At 43.1% G+C, this 12,166-nt stretch overlaps 1 protein-coding gene across 1 annotated transcript in view; it reads left to right on the top strand.

The window, feature by feature from the left end:
* Positions 1–7,262: 7,262 nt before the first annotated feature.
* SERPINE2 (serpin family E member 2) overlaps positions 7,263–12,166 on the top strand; it is an 82,240-nt gene continuing 77,336 nt past the window's right edge. Inside the window, exon 1 of the mRNA XM_036758217.1 lies at positions 7,263–7,597. The gene's annotated coding sequence lies outside the window, so the exon portion shown is untranslated. The remainder of the gene's footprint in view (positions 7,598–12,166) is intronic.

Below are 12,166 nucleotides of genomic sequence, written 5' to 3' on the forward strand. Positions count from 1 at the left end.
CTAAAGTAGAATTTTAGAAAGGTTAATCTGGCTGCAGTGTACAGAAAGAATTGGAAGGAGAGAGACTAGAAGCTCAGAGACAATTTAGAAGGCTATTGAGATAACATTAAGTGATAAGAACCTGAATTGTGTTAATGGACTGGATATGGAAAGGAAGATGAGGATTCAGTCATTGAAAAGGAAGAATGGACAGGACTTCACAAAAGGACAGAAGGTAGGCTAAGGGTTTTCATCCAAAGTAAAGAGAAAATGATGAGATCATTAATAAAGAGATGAAAGTCAAGATGAGACTGGTTTGGGGGGAAGTAGGGCATGATGAACTTGGTTTTAAACATGTAAGTGTTAGGTAATGGCAGAATATCCAGGTGGAGACTTCATGCCAGTATTTGGCGCTTGGGATAGAAACCAGGGCCGAAGATATGGATTTAGGAAATTATCCACATGGCAATGGCTGGCTGAAGTGGCTGGATCATAAGTAGGTAGGTTCTTTAAAAAGAGAGACTGCAGAAGGAAAGGAATCATGGACAAAAAATTGGAGAATATTGGAGAACATCTACCTTTGGGGGTGGAGCAGGAGGGTAAAAGACGAGCCATTATAAGACATAGTAACAGAGAGGTCAGAAGGGTAGGAGGAGAACCAGGAATGTAGCTGTGCTGTGTAAGATGAAAGGAGAGAAAGTTTCAAGAGGGAAGAGATGAGAAAGAAATTTTAAAAAGAAATAAGAAGGCCACTGTGCACAAAGAACAGAAAGAAGCAGACAAGCAAGACCATTTGCAAAATAATGGGTGGAATTTATTATATACATTCTTTAAATCAAGCACTATAGTTTTATATACAATCCTCTTTTTGTGTTGTCCTTTGTATATAATAGCGTTCCCTTTTCTGATGTTGGTTGATTTCGGGATTTTGAAAAAAAAAAACCTAAATTTAAAGAAAAGACCAAGTGAAATGCTTCTTTTTCAATAATCTCTATCTTGGTGATCTCGTCTAATCCCAAGGATATACTTATCATCTATACACAGATGACTCCTAAAGTACATTAGTCAATCCTCATCTCTTTTATGAATTTCAGTTCTGCACCCCCAACTGTTCTAGAAATCACTCTATAACCGCCAACTCAACATGTTCCAAAACAACTCATCACCTTCCCCTTTTAACCTACATCTCCAAAAGACTTCCCTACTTCTGCTCAGGACATAGGATCCTCCTAATCATCAAGGTTTGTAACCTCGACCTTATTTTCAGTGCTCCCTTCTACCTCACTGCCCAAAGCCAACCAATTGCCTAGGACAGTTAGGCAGCGCAGTAGCTAGAGAACCACACCTGGAGTCAAGGAAGACCTAAATTCAAATCCAGCCTCAGATACTTGCTAGTGATATAACCCTGAGAAAGTCATTTAACCTCAGTTTCCTCCTTAATAAAACACCTACCTCCCAGGGTTGTTGTGAGAGACAATATTTCTGAGAGTGCTTAGCATGGCGTCTGGCATATAGTAAACACTATATATATGTTAGCTATTATTATTAGGGTTTTTGATTTTCCTTCCCCATCATCTCATGACCATTTCTTCTTCATCTGCTTAAGGGTCACCACTCTTGTTCATTTCCCTATCATGGTTTTATATGGACTACATATAGCTTCCTGCATGTAAGTGGTTGTTCAATCATTCTTCAGTTGTATCTAACTCTCTGCGACCCCATTTGGGTTTTTCTTAGCAAAGAGACTGGAGTGGTTTACCACTGCCTTCTGCAGCTCATTTTACAGATGAGGAAATTGAGGCAAATAGGGAGGTGACTTGCCCAGGGTCACACAACTAGTAAGTGTCTGAGGCCAGGTTTGAAATTAGGAAAACTCATCTACCTGACTCCAGGCCCAGAGCTCTATCCACTGAACCACTTGGCTGCTCACCGCCCCCCCCCCATATGTATATAGTCTCCTAATTGGTTTTCCTGTTCTCAGTCCCTCTCATCCCCCTCTCCAATCTATACTTCACAAAGCTTCCAAAATAATTTAAGGTCCAGGGGTCTAGCCATGTCATTCTCCAGCTCAAAAAAACTTCAGTGGCTTCCTGCATTTTCTAGGATAAAATATGCCTTAGCCATGCAATCTGGCTTCACTCTACCTTGACAGCCTTATTTCACCCTCTACCCTTTTGTGTCTTCTTTTTTCCAATCAAATTCCATTGCTAACTATGCCCTGGACTCCAAATGGCCATCTCCTTTTGCACAAGACTGAAAATACACTCCATGCCTAAAACACACTCCCTTTCCATTCGTACCTTTCAGAATTACCTTCTGTTAAAATTCAGCTTAAGAGTGGAGTGTGAAGTCTAACTTCCCAACTCAACGGTCTAACACTTAAGTCTACATTGTTTAACAACACTAGGCTCTCTCATGAAGCTTTCTCTGATTTCCAGCTTTTGATGGTCTTTCCTTCCTCAAATATTTCCAGAGTTCCTAATCTCATCTCTTCTCCCCACCCCTCACCCCACCCTTTCCCCACCTTAGACATGTCTGTGCTCCTGTTATCTGTCCAAGAATACGAAAGCTCCTTAAGGACAGAGACCATTGATTTGGATATGGATATTTCCATAGCCCCAGCTTTGGACACAGGTTACAAATAAATCCTGTTTGGTTTGAATATACTGCTGAGAGCTCAAGGAAGATGAAGAATAAGAAAAGGACATTGTTTGGGGCCATTAGAAAGTCAACAAAAACGCTGTGGGAGCATTTCAGCAGAAATGTAAAAAGCTGTGGATAGGGAGTTAGAGGACCCCAAAGCTGTATGCTCAAATGCAGCTCTGCCAGTATTGTTTTGTGTGACCCTCCACTTCGGGCCTTGATTTTTTTCCTCATGTGTAAAATAAGAGGGGTTGGACTAGATAACCTATCAGTTCTCTTCCATGATACTACAACCTTACCTGTTGGAGATGGGGGGGGGCGGCGATTGGGAAGATAGATGGCTAAGAGGTAAAGAATGGTGTGGAAGTGGCTCTATTGAGTAAACACTTTTTAAAGAAGTTGGGGAGGGAGAGAGAGAGGGAGAGAGAGAGGGAGAGAGAGAGAGAGAGAGAGAGAGAGAGAGAGAGAGAGAGAGAGACAGAGAGAGACAGAGAGAGACAGAGAGAGACAGAGAGAGAGAGAAGACAATAGCTTGAAGATGGAACAGGGACTAGGGAAGGTTGCTTTTTTTCTGTTGGAATCGGAGGTTTCCCGTCCTATTTGTGTGATAATTTCAGTGGTTTGACTGTATACCAAAAGCACACCATAGCTTGTATTTCATGTTGTCTCTTCACTCAGAAACTCAATGGAAAGATACACTTGTCAGGTACCTTCACAATGGGGATTCCTTTCATACTTAGGTTAAATTAGGTGGCCTTGAGGAAATAGCTAGCATTTCTATCACGCTTTAAGGTTTGCAGAGCACTTATACTTATAACTCATCTCGTCTTCTCAACAACCCTGAAGTAGGTGCTATTATTAACCTCATTTTACAATTCAAGAAACTGTTGCAAACAGAGGTTAAGTGACTTGCCCAAGGTCACACAGCTAGTACGTGTCTGAGGCAGCATTTGAACTCAGCTCTTCCAGACTCCAGGCCCTAGTGCTCTATCTACTATGTTACCTAGCTGCCTCACTTCCAACATAAGATCCCTTCAAACTCTCAAATCCTGTGATTCTATGAAAAGTGATGAGGGTCATTGGGAAGCCTAAACAGATAAACGTTCCAGTCTGTCTCAGAAGGTTAAGGAAGGAAGTGATTTGATTTCATTGGAGAACAAACTTTTAAAGGAGATAAATGAAAATAAATACAATGTATGAAATGCACAAGTTAAATTCTTGGGTTAGGTTTGGTTAAAAGCCAGTCTTCTTTCCCTCATTTAGATTTTAGAGTAGTAGTGGAACATAGAGAATTTGTAAAAGCTAAGCCTTTTTTACAAATATTACCTCATTTGATCCTCATAGAAACCCTGGGAAGTAGGTGCTTTTATTATTTTCATTTTACAGATGAGGAAAATGAGGCAAACAGGTTAAGTGACTTTCCTAGGGTCACACAGCCAGATTATATAACATTACACAAAGCCTAGGTTTTGTAGTAGGAGTGGTAAAGAGAGATCACAGATGAGAACAGAAACTAGTCATCTTAATACTATACCACCATAGGATTATAAATTTATAGGTGGACAGAACCTCTAAAGATCCTCTAGTCCAGCCCTCTCATTTACCAGATGAGGTAGGAGAGGCTCAGAGATTCAATGACCCATCCAAGGTCACAGAGCTAATTTACAAGCAGAGTCAAGATTCAAATCCAGAATGTTTGACTCCCAAATCAAAGTTCTTTCCACTGCTGGCTGCCTTTTGCAGTCCCCCTCATTCTTCAGGACTTCATATGATTACAAGTTGAGATCAAAAGGGAATTTTTTTTCTAAGGTACAAGAATTTTTTTTCTAAGGTACAAGGTACAAGATATTTAGGTCTGTTGTAGAGGTGGGGGCTGGGAGGGGGCGGTTTATATCTTCTGAAGCTTTCTGCACTGGACCCCTTCCAAGAGAGGAAATAGGTCTAAATGGATCATTTGTTTCCTCCTCTTTTGGCTTTTCTTATGTTTCTCCCAACTGTGGCTTACAGACACAAAGCCAGGCTTAGAGTTCTACTGAGCCTTCCTTGCACTGAGCTGGATAAACTCCAGGTAACCTTACATTTTTTTGAGGAACAAACAAACAATCCAAAGCCCTATCTGAAAAATGTGATGGATTGGACAAATGAATAGGATAATGGAATTCAACGCAGTGAAGACTAAATTACAAAGAGAGATCAGAAAAAAAAAAATATTCTATTTAGAGAGTGAGGAAGCCCTTGGCTTTTTCCAAAGAGACTGAGATATAGTAGGGAACTGTCAATTAGAAGTACAAATTCATCAAAAAAAATGTTTTTTCTAAAGAAGAACCAGACGCTAAAGAAAAATAGCTTTGACTTATTACTACTGACTACCCCCCAAAAAGAAACATAGCTTCTTCCACAAAGCTAGGTAAGGCCTAGTCACAAGTTTATGATATCTCAATTACTATATACAATAATTTGCTTCATACGCTGGAAAAAATGATGCCACTGAATCTCTTTTTGTAGTTCTTATTTCTGTCTCTTCTCCCCAGCACCGGGAGCACAAACTAACATTAGGAAGGCTCACTTGGTTAGAAGCAGAGTTGGTATTCCTGGCACTATCCAACTTGCAAAACAGCCCTTTGTCTTATACTATTCCCTTTTGAGGAGATGCTTTGGACCTTTCACATAATATCCACAGAGAATAAAAGACAGCAATATGTCATGGGATTCAGCCTGGCATATTTTTTTTTACCATGTCCTCCTGATTTCAGAATTGACTATTGCTCAAAATCTTCCTTTGTATAGAGCTCAGGAGAAAGAGAAGGTATTCAATAGCAGTGAAAAGCCTGAACAAAAATAGGTAAGGGCCCCAGGTTTCTGTTTACTCTGAATCTTTTTTATAGTAACAATCCCCAAGTTTTCTGTAACAATCTATTAAAATTAAAACAGCTAAGCAAGAATGATCTGGAAAAACCAACTGCCTAAACTGAAATAATAGATGAACTATTTGGGGAGGTCATATTTGTATAATCCTTTCAAATCTGATTTACGTTTAAAGGTATTTTTTAAAGGAAAATATAAAATTTTCATGAATACCTCCAAAGGCTTTAAGTATGACATACCAGGCTGAGTTAAGGGTCGTCCATCTTTGGGGGTCCAGCCCAGAATTAGTAGCTGTATGGTATATGTCTGTCATTTAGGATGAATTACCTAATATTTTTACCCACTTTTAGATGTATGCAAGATGTAGCAGAGAGGGCAGGCCTTGGAATCTACACAACCTGGGTTCAAGCCCAGTTTCTTACATACTGACTTTGTGACCTTAGTCACTTCACATCTCTGATGCGCTAGTTTTTCTCTAAGGCAGAGAGTACCATAGTTAAAGTTAACTTCCTCACCTGGAGCATGCTATCCACATGAAATCAGAGGCCTGGACCAATATGTATGTATGAGTGCATGCATGCATATGTGTATGTATGTATATATGCATGTATATGTGCATGTATGTGACTATAAAGCCTTGAGACTGACATTTTACATGTGACTTGGAAGAATCACTCCTCATTTGTTACTCAGGTTACTTCCTTAACTAGACAGAAGCTCTTTGAAGAGCCAGGTGCATGCCTTAGACTTCTTTGCCCACCACCCCCAACCCTATGCCTAGCACAGTGCCCTGAACACTGTATGCACTCAAGAAATATTTCTTTAGTGACTGAAAAGGAGACATCATCCAAGATTTTCTAATTATTAGTCAGTGGATTCACATTTAATCCACATTCTTTAGAGGGAAAGCTTTTAGCTTGATTCTGAAAATAGTAGTTATGGATATGATGAGATTTCTATTCCTGTCTATGGACAAACTGAGCCACTGGTAAAGAATGTCCAAAGAGACTCCATTCTTCCTTAGGAGTTAAAGGTAAATATGTAAAATCCTGGTAATTCTGATTGGGGATTTGGACAGAACTTTGTTACTGATCTCCAGGACTCATGCACTCCTTCCTCAGGCAGATTATCTAGGGGATCTACTTGTGCATGCCCTCCATAACCTGCCGCGCCCCCCGACCCCACCTTGAATATTCTGATTTTCTTAGGTATACAAGCAACTCTGGTCCTTTCAGGGCAGAGAAAACCCTGGTGTGGATCCGGTGTGGACAGTTACAGAGTCAGAGCTGGGCCCTGAATTTTGTCCAATGCCTCCTGACCTTGGTTTTCATCACAGAAGCCATCACCAGGGCCAAGTAGGCTGGTAGGTCCTCGGCTACTAGGGTCATTATAGCCTCTTGGGCACAGGCTATGTATGGCAGCCTTCAAGTTTGTAAAAGAAAAGGAAGAAATACTCCCCTCTCCTCCAGTTGGTACATAGTTGTCCCAAAAGCACAAACCTTGAACTGACCCCTCTTGTCCCCTCTCACTTTCTGTTGGAACTGAACCCTATTCAGCCCGCTCCACGTGTTCTGGGATCCGTCCCAGCCCTGGGGTTGCACCTCAGAGGTAGGTGCCAACCCCCACGAAACCTTGGCGGGGGTGGGGGGAGCGAGGAAGGGTAGCAGCTCGGTGGGTGAGTGGGGAAGGAGGAGGAGGAGAAGGAGGAGGCGGGGGCCGGCTGGGAGGAGGGGCCGCGGTCCAAGAGGGCTCCCTCAGACTTGGGGGGGGGCGGGGGGAAGAGGCAGGAAGGAAGGGGGCGGGGGGGCTGCACGGGGCTCTGGGACCGCTCTGCGCAGCCCGCTCCATCTGCTTAATAAAGCCCGGGCTGCGAGGAGCAGCCCTTGGAGCCGCGGTCCGGGACTATAAAGCGAGCTTTGTGGCGCTAGCGCCTTCCCCGCTGCCGCCTCCTTTCCCCTTCGCCTCCTTCCCCTTTCTTTCCTCCTCCTCGTACTTCTCTCCTCCTCCTGCTTTTTTTCTCTTCTTCCGTCTTCTCCCCGCCCTCGCAGGACCCAGCGCCCGCTGCTGCTGCTCCGCTGGTGGCGTACCTGGTGATCGGGACTGAGAGGCGGTGAGTGAGGGCTCCGAGCCGGGGAAGGAAGGGACGGGAGAGGGCTGCGTGCCTCGGGACGGGACAGGACTGGGACTCGCCGCGCTCCCCCGGGTAACGGCGCCCAGCTGCATCCTGCCCCGGAGGCGCGGGCAAGGCGAGGAGCCCCCAGAGCTCTGGAGAGGGTAGCCGTGGCTCTGTGCGCCCACAGGGCTTCTGCTTTTCTACCCACGGTCCTTAACTGCTTGCATTCCCTGGGGGGCAGAACAACTCTTGTAGACCTTCTTGTGCGTGCTTTGGTGGGTGGGGGAAATCCTTTCCTTTGCCCTTTTTTGCCAGCGCCTACAACGTTGAGACGTTGGTGGAACTTTCTCCTGCTTTTTGGATGCCTCTGCCTCGGGTTGGGGGTATCCTAGGTTCACCCCTCCCTCTCTGTAACAACCGCAAACAAGACTCAGGGAGGAGAGAGCGAGAGGCGGTCCCAGTTGTGGTATCCAGGTGTGACTCGCAGCTGTAGGATCTGTAGGATGAAGGCAGTTCAAGCCGCTAGCTTCTTCCATGGGTTCTTGATCGCCATCCTCTATAAAACTCGACAAGGAAAGAGGGCATGGAAAGAAGGGTAAAGGGCATGTATCTGGGGAAGACACAAACGTTCCTGAAGGAGTTGGGGTGGGGGCGGGGGGGCGGATTTCTCTCTCCTTCCAACTTGTGAAACTTGAAATCATTACTGGCCAGTGGTAGAGGCAAGAGGGGCACCTACAGGAAACTCCAGCCGGCCTAATGATGGATCTTGGTGCCAAAACCTTGCCTGAGAGTCACTTGTTAAAGGCAAGACTGGGCTCTGGCTCCATAAACTGGCAGATGAATTGATTGCTTGCTGTACTCCCTACCCCTTACTTGGGCAGGGTGTGGGGAAACTAAAATCTGTCAGCTTTTTGGTATTTTTCTCTTGAAGGTTATGCTTAGCCATTCAGAGAGGCTTAGTATAGGAGGTTGATGAAGGAAAATAAGTCCTTATTGTCACCCTATTGTCTGCCATTGATATATGTAAGCATCTTTGGCAAGTCTGGGTGAGCTGTTTTCATCATAATTTTAAAAAATAGGAATTGTGGGGTGGATTGCTAAATATGTTTATCATGGAAATGTGCTAAGATGCTTGTGAAATGTTCTTCTTGTATGTAATTTATCTGTATTGAAAGAGACAGTTTTTTCCTTTCTCCTGGAGGTAGGAAGGGGTGGAGTTAAACTATTCAAGACATGTAGGAAGCAGATACAAAACGACCTCAGATGGGAACGCAGGAGCAATTGGGGGAGACCAGGAAAGGCCTCCTGAGAAAGGTGGATAAGCAGAGATTCTGTCCCATATCTTCTTTTTTTTCTTTTCTTTTTTATTTATTTAATATTTTTAGGTTTCAGCACTGATTTTCACAAGAGTTTGAATTACAAATTTTCTCTCCATTTCTTCCCTCCCGGCCACTCCAAGATGGCATATATTCTGATTGACCTGTTCCCCAGTCAGCCCTCCCTTCTGTCACCCCACTCCACCCATCCCCTTTTCCCTTACTTTCTTGTAGGGCAAGATAGATTTCTGTGCCACATTGACTCTATAGCTTATTTCCTAGTTGCATGCAAAAACTTTTTTTGAACATCTGCTTTTAAAACTTTGAGTTCCAAATTCTCTCCCCTCTTCCCTCCCCACCCACCCTCCCTAAGAAGGCAAGCAATTCAACATAGGCCACATGTGTATCATTATGTAAAACCCTTCCACAATACTCATGTTGTGAAAGACTAACTATATTTTGCTCCTTCCTATCCTGTCCCCCTTTGTTCAGTTTTCTCCCTTGACCCTGTCCCTTTTCAAAAGTGTTTGCTTTTGATTACCTCCTCCCCCTATCTGCCCTCCCTTCTATCATCCCCCCCTTTTTTATCTCCTTCCTCCTTCTTTCCTGTGGGGTAAGATACCCAGTTGAGTGTGTATGTTATTCCCTCCTCAGGTCAAATCTGATGTGAGCAAGATTCACTCATTCCCCCTCACCCTTCCTACAGAACTGCTTTTTCTTGCCACTTTTATGTGAGATAATTTACCCCATTCTATCTCTCCCTTTCTCTCTCTCTCTCAATATATTCCTCTCTCATCCCTTAATTTAATTTTATTTTTTTTAGTTATCATCCCTTCATATTCAACTCACCCTGTGCCCTATATATATATATATGTGTGTGTGTGTGTGTGTATGTATATGTATATATATGTATATGTATATATATATACATACATGTATATGTATATTCCCTTCAGCTACCCTAATACTGAGGTCTCATGAATTATACACATCATCTTTCCATGTAGGAGTGTAAACAAAACAGTTCAACTTTAGTAAGTCCCTTATGATTTCTCTTTCTTGTTTACCTTTTCATACTTTTCTTGATTCTTGTATTTGAAAGTCAAATTTTCTACTCAGCTCTAGTCTTTTCACTGAGAAAGCTTGAAAGTCCTCTACTTTATTGAAAATCCATATTTTGCCTTGGAGCATGATACTCAGTTTTGCTGGGTAGGTGATTCTTGGTTTTAATCCTAGCATTGACCTCTGGAATATCATATTCCAAGACCTTTGATCCCTTAATGTGGAAGCTGCTAGATCTTGTGTTATCCTGATTATGTTTCCACAATACTCATATTGTTTCTTTCTGGCTGCTTGCATTATTTTCTCCTTGATCTGGGAGCTCTGGAATTTGGCAACAGTGTTCCTAGGAGTCTTCTTTTTGGGATCTTTTTGAGGAGGTGATCAGTGGATTCTTTCAATTTCTATTTTACCCTCTGGCTCTAGAATATCAGGGCAGTTCTCCTTGATAATTTCTTGAAAGATGATGTCTGGTCTCTTTTTTTGATCATGGCTTTCAGGTAGTCCAGTAATTTTTAAATTATCTCTCCTGGATCTATTTTCCAGGTCAGTGGTTTTTCCAATGAGACATTTCACATTGTCTTCCATTTTTTCATTCCTGTGGTTCTGTTTTATAATATCTTGATTTCTCATCAAGTCACTAGCTTCCACTTGCTCCAATCTAATTTTTAAGGTAGTATTTTCTTCAGTGGTCTTTTGGACCTCCTTTTCCATTTGGCTAATTCTGCCTTTCAAGGCATTCTTCTCCTCATTGGCTTTTTGGAGCTCTTTTGCCATTTGAGTTAGTCTGTTTTTAAGGTGTTATTTTCTTCAGTATTTTTTTTGGGTCTCCTTTAGCAAGTCATTGACTTGTTTTTCATGGTTTTCCTGCATCACTCTCATTTCTCTTCCCAATTTTTCCTCTGTTTCTCTAACTTGCTTTTCCAAATCCTTTTTGAGCTCTTCCATGGCCTGAGACCAGTTCATGTTTTTCTTGGAGGCTTTTGATGTAGGCCCTTTGACTTTGTTGACTTCTTCTGGCTATATGTTTTGTTCTTCTTTGTCACCAAAGGAAGATTCCAAAGTCTGAGTCTGAATCTGAGTCTGTTTTCGCTGCTTGGTCATGTTCCCAGCCAACCACCTGACCCTTGTGTTTTTTTGTCAGGGTATGACTGCTTGTAGAGCATAGAGTACTTTGTCCCAGGCTTGAGGGGCTGTGCTGTTGTTTTCAGAGCTTTTTCTACACAGCAAGCTCTGCCACACGAGTGCTACTCTTTCCCCAAGAACCGCCAACCAGGACTGTGACTCAGATCTGAGCAGGCTCTGCACTCCTGCTCAGATCTGCCACTTAATTCCTCCCACCAGGTGTGCCTGGGGCCAGAAGCAACTGCAGCTGTAGTTCTGTAGCTGCACCACCTCCACTGCCACCAGGGTGGTGGCCAAACTGTGAACTCCTTTCACTCTGTCCCCACAGCTTTTTCCCACTAGGGTGTTGTCTTTGATGTTTGTGGGTTGAAAATTCTGGTAACAGCCACAGCTCACTGATTCAGGGCACTAGGGCCTGCTCAGCCCAGCTCCCGGGTCTGGTTGGTCCAGGCGCAGCCCACGCTAGGCTCTGCTCCACTCTGCTCCCAGCTCTGTGCAATAGACCTTACCCAGAGACCATCCAAGTTGTCCTGGGCCGGAGCCCTGCTTCCCTCTGCTATTTTGTGGTTTCTGCAGTTCTAGAATTTGTTCAGAGCCATTTTTATAGGTGTTTGGAGGGTCCTGGGGGAGAGCTTTAGGCACATCCCTGCTTTCCAGCTGCTGTCTTGGCTCTGCCCCTGCCCCATATCTTCTGACCGTCCAGTTACTATTGTATCACAAATATATTGTGCCTTTGACAAAGAAAGATAATCACCAGGATTTCTTTAAAGAAATAGGGTTAGGGTTAGATTCTGTTGTCCCTTGCTGTGGATAGTTAATGGTGTAATTGGAGCTCAAAAGAAGAATGTTACCTTTAGCATCAAGTGAAAAGATGCTTAAAGATGTGACTTTGTCTTTCATTTCCCAAAATAGTATTTACTTGTCTGAATTGCTTTGATAGAATAAAAATGAAAATTACACACTTAAAAATTTTTTTCTGTCATAAGTTGAACACAAAACAAAGAAATCACAGTACAGTATAGCGGGAAGAGAGCTGGCTCTGGAGGCAGAGCTGAGTTGTAGCCTC

The sequence above is a fragment of the Trichosurus vulpecula genome, chromosome 4 (assembly GCF_011100635.1).
Source record: "Trichosurus vulpecula isolate mTriVul1 chromosome 4, mTriVul1.pri, whole genome shotgun sequence".
NCBI classification, from domain to species: Eukaryota; Metazoa; Chordata; class Mammalia; order Diprotodontia; family Phalangeridae; genus Trichosurus; species Trichosurus vulpecula.